This window comes from Arachis ipaensis, chromosome B9 (genome assembly GCF_059453495.1).
Source record: "Arachis ipaensis isolate K30076 ecotype BB chromosome B9, ASM5945349v1, whole genome shotgun sequence".
NCBI lineage: Eukaryota > Viridiplantae > Streptophyta > Magnoliopsida > Fabales > Fabaceae > Arachis > Arachis ipaensis.
In genome coordinates, this window is record NC_142444.1 from 95,763,663 (window position 1) to 95,771,584 (window position 7,922).

The 7,922-nt window shown below is 40.8% G+C and overlaps 1 non-coding gene across 1 annotated transcript; it reads right to left on the reverse strand.

Moving 5' to 3' along the window:
* Positions 1–224: 224 nt before the first annotated feature.
* On the reverse strand, positions 225–332 carry LOC148545539 (small nucleolar RNA R71). The gene has a single exon (XR_015901957.1). It is a non-coding gene; the product is annotated as a small nucleolar RNA R71 (small nucleolar RNA).
* Positions 333–7,922: the final 7,590 nt, after the last annotated feature.

Sequence of the window (7,922 nt, forward strand, 5' to 3'; positions counted from 1 at the left end):
CATTGGAGGATCCTCATCAGTTCTTAGCTGAGTTCTTGCAAATCTGTGACACTGTTAGGACCAATGGGGTTGACCCTGAAGTCTACAGACTTATGCTCTTTCCTTTTGCTGTAAGAGACAGAGCTAGAACATGGTTGGATTCACAACCTAAGGAAAGCCTGAACTCTTGGGAAAAGCTAGTCAATGTCTTCTTGGCAAAGTTCTATCCACCTTAAAAATTGAGTAAGCTTAGAGTGGAAGTCCAAACCTTTAGACAGAAGGATGGTGAGTCCCTCTATGAAGCTTGGGAGAGATACAAGTAATTGATCAGAAGGTGCCCTTCTGACATGCTTTTAGAATGGAGCATCATAGGAATCTTCTATGATGGTCTGTCTGAACTATCCAAGATGTCATTGGATAGCTCTGCTGGAGGATCTCTTTATCTGAAGAAGACCCCTGCAGAAGCTCAAGAACTCATTGAAATGGTTGCAAATAACCAATTCATGTACACTTCTGAAAGGAATCCTGTGAATAATGAGATAGCTCAGAAGAAAGGAGTTCTTGAGATTGATACTCTGAATGCCATATTGGCTCAGAATAAAATATTGACCTAACAAGTCAATATGATTTCTCAGAGTCTGTCTAAAATGCAAGCAGCAACAGGCAATACTAAGGAAGCTTCCTCTGAAGAAAAAGCTTATGATCCTGAGAACCCAGCAATGGAAGCGGTGAATTACATGGGAGAATCCTATGGAAACACCTATAATCCTTCATGGAAAAATCATCCAAATCTCTCATGGAAGGATCAATAGAGACCTCAACAAGGTTTCAACAACAATAATGGTGGAAGAAACAGGTTTAGCAATAGCAAGCCTTTTCCATCATCTTCTCAGCAACAGACAAAGAATTCTAAGCAAAACCCCTCTGACTTAACAACCATTGTCTCTAATCTAATCAAAACCACTTAAAGTTTCATGACTGAAACAAGGTCCTCCATTAGAAATTTGAAGGCACAACTGGGTCATCTGAGTAAGAAAATTACTGAACTCCCTCCTAGCACTCTCCCAAGCAATACAGAAGAGAATCCCAAAAGAGAGTGCAAGGCCATAACCACATCTCACATGGACGAACATGGAGAGGAGGAAGAGGCAGTGATTCCCACTAAAGAAGACCTCAATGGACGTCCACTGACCTCCATGGAATTCCCTAATGAGGAACCATGGGAATCTAAGGCTCAGACTGAGACCATAGAGATTCCATTAAATTTAATTCTGCCATTCATGAGCTCTGATGAATATTCCTCCTCTGAAGAGGATGAAGATGTTACTGAAGAGCAAGTTGCTAAGTACCTTGGAGCAATCATAAAGATAAATGCCAGGTTGTTTGGTAATGAGACTTGGGAGGATGAACCTCCATTGCTCATCAAAGAACTGGATGACTTGACTTGGCAGTAATTACCTCTAAAGAGACAAGATCCTGAAAAGTTCTCAATACCTTGTACTATAGGCACCATAACCTTTGAGAAGGCTCTGTGTGACCTAGGGTCAAGTATAAACCTCATGCCTCTCTCTGTAATGGAGAAGCTAGGGATCATTAAGGTACAAGCTGCAAGAATCTCACTGGAGATGGCAGACAATTCAAAGAAACAGGCTTATGAACTTGTAGAGGATGTCTTGGTGAAGGTTGAAGACCATTATATCCCTGCTGATTTCATAGTCCTAGAGACTGGGAAGTGTATGGATGAATCCATCATCCTTGGCAGACCCTTCCTAGCCACAGCAAAAGCTGTGATTGATGTTGACAGAGGAGAATTGATCATTCAAGTGAATGGAGACTCCCTTGTGTTTAAAGCTCAAGGATATCCCTTTGTCACCATGGAGAGGAAGCACGAAGAGCTTCTCTCAATACAGAGTCAAACAGAGCCCCCACAGTCAAACTCTAAGTTTGGTGTTGGGAGGCCACAACCAAACTTTAAGTTTGGTGTTGAACCCCCACATTCAAACTCTAAGTTTGGTGTTGGGAGATTCCAACATTGCTCTGAACATCTGTGAGGCTCCATGAGAGCCACTGTCAAGCTATTGACATTAAAGAAGCGCTTGTTGGGAGGCAACCTAATTTTTACTTATCTATGTTAAATTTCTATTTTCCTTTGATATTTTATGTTTTCTGTAGGTTGATGATCATGTGAAGTCACAAAAACAATTGAAAAAGCAAAAACAAAGTGAAAAACAGAATGAAAAACATAACACCCAGGAGGAGAAACCTACTGGCGTTTAAACGCCAGTAAGGGTAGCAGATGGGCGTTAAACGCCCAGTCTGGCACCATTCTGGGCGTTTAACGCTAGAAAAGGGCACCAGACTGGTGTTTAAAGCCAGGAATGGGCAAGAAGCTGGCGTTAAACGCAAAAATGGGCAGCAGTCTGGCGTTTAATGCCAGGATTGGCAGAAAGGGGTATTTTGCACGCCACTTGGTGCAAGGATGAGATATCCTTGACACCTCAGGATCTGTGGACCCCACAGGATCCCCACCTACCCCACAACTCTCTCTCTTCTTCACCCATTCACCAATCACCTCAATACCTCTTCCCCAAAAACCCCTCACCTATCAAATCCCACCATTCTCTTCACCACTCACATCCATCCTTCATAAAACCCCACCTACCTCACCATCCAAATTCAAACCACTTTCCCTCCCAAACCCACCCTCTATAGCCGAACCATACACACCCTCTCACCCCTATATAAACCCATCTTCACTCCTTCATTTTCACACAACCTAAACACCACTTCTCTCCCTTGGCCAAAATACAAGCCCACTCCATCTGCTCTATTTCTTCTTCTTCTACTCTCTTCTTTCTTCTTTTGCTTGAGGACGAGCAACCTTCTAAGTTTGGTGTGGTAAAAGCTAAAGCTTTTTGTTTTTCCATAACCATTTATGGCACCAAAGGCTGGAGAAACCTCTAGAAAGAGGAAAGGGAAGGCAAAAGCTTCCACCTCCGAGTCATGGGAGATGGAGAGATTCCTCTCAAGGGTGCATTAAGACCACTTCTATGAAGTTGTGGCCAAGAAGAAAATGATCCCCGAGGTCCCTTTCAAACTCAAAAAGAATGAGTATTCGGAGATCCGACATGAGATCCGAAAAAGAGGTTGGGAAGTTCTCACCAACCCCATTCAACAAGTCGGGATCTTAATGGTTCAAGAGTTCTATGCCAATGCATGGATCACCAAGAACCATGATCAAAGTGTGAACCCGGACCCCAAGAATTGGCTTACAATGGTCCGATGGAAATACTTGGATTTTAGTCCGAAAAATGTGAGGTTGGCATTCAACTTGCCCATGATGCAAGGAGATGCACACCCATACACTAGAAGGGTCAACTTTGATCAAAGGTTGGACCAAGTCCTCATGGACATCTGTGAAGAGGGCGCTCAATGGAAGAGAGATTCAAGAGGGAAGCCAGTTCAACTAAGAAGGCATGACCTCAAGCCCGTGGCTAGGGGATGGTTGGAGTTAATCCAACGCTTAATCATTCCCACTAGCAACTGGTCCGAAGCTACTATAGACCGGGCTATCATGATACATAGCATCATGATTGGAGAGGAAGTGGAAGTTCATGAGGTTATATCCCAAGAACTCTATAAGGTGGCGGACAAGTCTTCTCCTTTGGCAAGGTTAGCCTTCCCTCATCTAATTTGTCACCTTTGCAATTCGGTTGGAATTGACATAGAGGGAGACATTCTCATTGATGAGGACAAACCCATCACTAAGAAAAGGATGGAGAAAACAAGAGAACCTCATCAAGAGCATGAGGAAATTCCTCATCATGAAATCCTTGAGATACCTCAAGGGATGCATCTTCCTCCACAAAACTATTGGGAGCAAATCAACACCTCCCTAGGAGAATTAAGTTCCAACATGGGACAACTAAGGGTGGAGCACCAAGAGCATTCCATCCTCCTCCATGAAATTAGAGAAGATCAAAGAACCATGAGAGAGGAGCAACAAAGGCAAGGAAGAGACATTGAGGAGCTCAAGCACTCCATAAGATCTTCAAGAGGAAGAACAAGCCACCATCACTAAGATGGACCCGTTCTTTAACTTCCTTGTTCTTTATTTTCCTGTTTTTTGAAAATTATGCTTTATGTTTATTTATGTTTGTGTCTTTATTACATGATCATTAGTGTCTAAGTGTCTATGCCTTAAAGTTATGAAAATGAATCCATCACCTTTCTTAAATGAAAAATGATTTTAAATTGAAAAAGAAAAAAAAGTGCATGAATTTCAAATTTTAAAACAGTTTAATTATTTTGATGTGGCGGCAATACTATTGTCTTTCTGAATGAATGCTTGAACAGTGCATATTTTTTAATTTGATTGTTTATGAATGTTAAAATTGTTGGCTCTTGAAAGAATGAAAGGAAAAGGAGAAATGTTATCTGATGATCTGAAAAATCATAAAATTAATTCTTGAAGCAAGAAAAAGCAGTGAAAAGCTTGCAGAAAAAAAAAGAGAGGCAAAAAAAAAGGAGAAGAAAAAAGAAAGAAAAAGAAAAGCAAGCAGAAAAAGCCAATACCCCTTTAAACCAAAAGGCAAGGGTGATAAAAAGGATCCAAGGCTTTGAGCATCAATGGATAGGAGGGCCCACAGGAATAAAATCCTGGCCTAAGTGGCTAAACCAAGCTGTCCCTAATCATGTGCTTGTGGCGTAAAGGTGTCAAGTGAAAACTTGAGACTGAGCGGTTAAAGTCGAGGTCCAAAGCAAAATGAAGAGTGTGCTTAAGAACCCTGGACACCTCTAATTGGGGACTCTAGCAAAGCTGAGTCACAATCTGAAAAGGTTCACCCAGTTATGTGTCTGTGGCATTTATGTATCCAGTGGTAATACTGGAAAACAAAGTGCTTAGGGCCACGACCAAGACTCATAAAGTAGCTGTGTTCAAGAATCAATATACTTGACTAGGAGAATCAATAACACTATCTGGATTCTGAGTTCCTATAGATGCCAATCATTCTGAACTTCAAGGGATAAAGTGAGATTCCAAAACTGTTCAGAAGCAAAAAGCTAAAAGCCCCGCTCATCTAATTAATACTGATCTTCATAGATGTTTTCGGAATTCATTGTATATTCTCTTCTTTTTTATCCTATTTGATTTTCAGTTGCTTGGGGACAACCAATAATTTAATTTTGGTGTTGTGATGAGCGGATAATTTATATGCTTTTTGGCATTGTTTTTAGTATGTTTTTAGTATATTTTAATTAGTTTTTATTATATTTTTATTAGTTTTTATTTAAAAATCATATTTCTGGACTTTACTATGAGTTTGTGTGTTTTTCTATGATTTCAGGTATTTTCTGGCTGAAATTGAGGGATCTGAGCAAAAATCTGATTCAAAGGCTGAAAAAGGACTGCAGATGCTGTTGGATTCGGACCTCCCTACACTCAACGTGGATTTTCTGGAGCTACAGAAGTCCAATTGGCACGCTCTCAATTGCGTTGGAAAGTAGACATCCTGGGCTTTCCATCAATATATAATAGTTCATACTTTTTCCGAGATTTGATGGCCCAAACAGGCGTTCCAATTCAGCTCAAGAATTCTGGCGTTTAACTCCGAAACTGGCACAAAAGCTGGAGTTAAAACTGGCACAAAAGTTGGCGTTTAACTCCAAGAAAAGTCTCTACATGAAAATGCTTCAATGCTCAGCCCAAGCACACACCAAGGGGGCCCGGAAGAAGATTTCTGCATTAATTACGGATTTCTGTAACCCTAGGATACTAGTTTTCTATAAATAGGATCTTTTGCTATTGTATTTTCATATACTTGATATACTTTGGATACTTTGATAGACCTTTTCACGTTTGGGGCTGGCCTCACGGCCATGCCTAGACTTTGTTCTTATGTATTCTCAACGGTGGAGTTTCTACACACCATAGATTAAGGTGTGGAGCTCTGCTGTTCTTCATGAATTAATACAAAGTACTATTGTTTTCTATTCAACTCAAGTCTATTTCTTCTCCAAGATATTCATTCGTTCTTCAACTTGATGAATGTCATGATTCGTGACACTCATCATCATTCTCACCTATGAACATGTGCCTGACAACCACCTCTGTTCTACTAGCAATGGCTTGAATGCGTATCTCTTGGGTTTCTAATCTAAGATGGGAACCTTCGTGGTATAGGCTAGAATTATTGGTGGCCATTCCTGAGATCCAGAAAGTCTAAATCTTGTCTGTGGTATTCCGAGTAGGGTCTGGGAAGGGATGACTGTGACGAGCTTCAAACTCGCGATTGTGGGGCGTGTGACAGACGCAAAAGGATTAATGGATCCTATTCCGACATGATCGAGAACCGACAGCTGATTAGCTGATGTTGTGACAGAGCATCAGGACCATTTTCACTGAGAGGATGGGATATAGCCATTGACAACGGTGATGCCCAACATAAAGCTTGCCATGGAAACGAGTATGAATGATTGGAAGAAGGCAATAGGAAAGCAGAGGTTTAAGGGGAACAAAGCATCTTCATACGCTTATCTGAAATCCACCAATGAATTACATAAGTATCTCTATCTTTATTTTATGTTTATTTTCATCACCTTAAACTCCATAACCATTTGAATCCGCCTGACTGAGATTTACAAGATAACCATAGCTTGCTTCAAGCCGACAATCTCCGTGGGATCGACCCTTACTCACATAAGGTTCATAGACCCATTACTAGCACCTTCCAATGTGGTCTTATCTTGAGGCTTCATGCCCTGCGTGAAGTAGCCGAGCAACACTATCTTGTCAATCATATGGTGGGGACATGCTTCCAGAAGATTGTTGAAGCGCTCCCAGTATTCGTAGAGAGTATCGGATTCGTCCTGAAAAATCATGGAAATGTCCTTCCTCAGTTTATCGGTAACTTCGGCTGGAAAGAATTTCTCCAAAAATTCTCTTCTAAGCGTATTCCAGTTAGAAATAGTTGCTCCGGGTTGAGTGTAGTACCACTCTCTTGCCTTTCCCTCAAGAGAGAATGGGAAGGCTTTTAACAGAATAGAAGTTTCATCAGCACCATCATTCTAAACAGTAGAACAACTTATCTGAAAATCCCTAAGGTGCTTGATAGGCTCTTGAGCAGGTAAGCCATGAAACTTGGGCATCAAGTTGAGTAGTGCAGTCTTTATTTCAAAATCTACAGCCACCGCTGGGTGATGCACTTGAAACGGCTGCAGTGTGAAATCTGGGGCTCCAGCTTCCTGGATAGTAACTCTCCTAGGTGCTGCCATGTTACCTACACGTGAATCAACTGAATCAGTAGGAAGGGAGCTTGTTTCTTCCTTAAGTGACATTTTAGATTCGTCCTCGGAAAGGACTAACCGACGTTGAGCTTGCCTTATACGCGAAATAGTTCTTTCAATCTCAGGATCAAATACTGGCAAGCTTGGATCAGGAAGTGAATGCGCCATTCAATGGAAGAGACATATAGCTCATGATAACAAAAACAAAATAAAATAAAATGCAAATAAATAAATTCCAATCAATAAATTAGCACTCTATTGCAACTCCCCGACAACGGCGCCAAAAATTGACGAGGCGGAAATTGACAGATTAAGAAATTAATATGAGAGATACGTTGCAAGTATAGTTCTTAACCAACAAAAGTCCGCTTATCAATTTAGAAGGGTTGTCACAAAATTAGAATTAAAATACTGGGAGTATGAATCCCAGGTCGTCTCCCAACGAGTTGCAGAAAGATATGCTATTTTATTAATCAGAGGGTTTTCAAATTGGTTTTGAGTTTGATAAACAGGAAATTAAAATAGAGAATTTATGTAATTTAAATAAAGGTCTTGACCGGGAGTAGATCAATCGGAAGTTCTATCCTTGTTGGAGTTCTCCCAAGATCAATTGATAATTGAAGGTTGTTCTACTTAGTTATCCTTTACTAGGTAGA